Source organism: Tupaia chinensis, unplaced genomic scaffold (assembly GCF_000334495.1).
Source record: "Tupaia chinensis unplaced genomic scaffold, TupChi_1.0 Scaffold146740_1, whole genome shotgun sequence".
Taxonomy (NCBI): Eukaryota; Metazoa; Chordata; class Mammalia; order Scandentia; family Tupaiidae; genus Tupaia; species Tupaia belangeri.
The window spans coordinates 1,468,429-1,469,050 of NW_006206595.1; positions in this window are offsets into that span (position 1 = coordinate 1,468,429).

The window sequence follows — 622 nt, forward strand, 5'->3', positions numbered from 1 at the left end:
GAGTGAAGTTCCCCTAAAAAAAAAACTCTCAAAAAAAAAAAAAAAAAAAAAAAAAAAAACACTATTAGGAGTAGGGAGCTTCTTTTCCCTAAACTTAGGCTAGAGATCACATTTTTCAGAATCTTTAGACATGAAGATTTTGTTCCTTGATGACTTTTGTGTACTTGTAGATCTCAACATCCATGATGTCTGTATCAGAACACAGAAGTAAGTTTTCACTGTCGGAATGGAGCTAGTAAAATGGAATAGAAATGTAGAAGTAAAATACTTTGAAGGGCCAAGCTGGGTAGATTGGGAACCACACAGTTCCAAGCAAGGGAATCATGTGTTAGAGAAGTTTGCACTTAGATGTGGCTAAGGAGTTAGAAACTTAGTCAATTGTATTCTGTCAAAAAAAAAAAAAGTAATGAGCAGATCTTAAAGGATCTTGAAAAGGAGGGTCCCCCAAACCAGAATTGGGTAGTATTTGTATAATATAACCAGAGAAAGTTTCATGTGAGTGCATATTTTACTCCACTGTGTAGCACATTTTACCAAGGTTTTGGTGTGAAACCCTCTGCAACTTTGGTGGTCTAATCAAATACATTCCAATCAAGACAGCCCAGTAGGTCTGCTGAGAGCT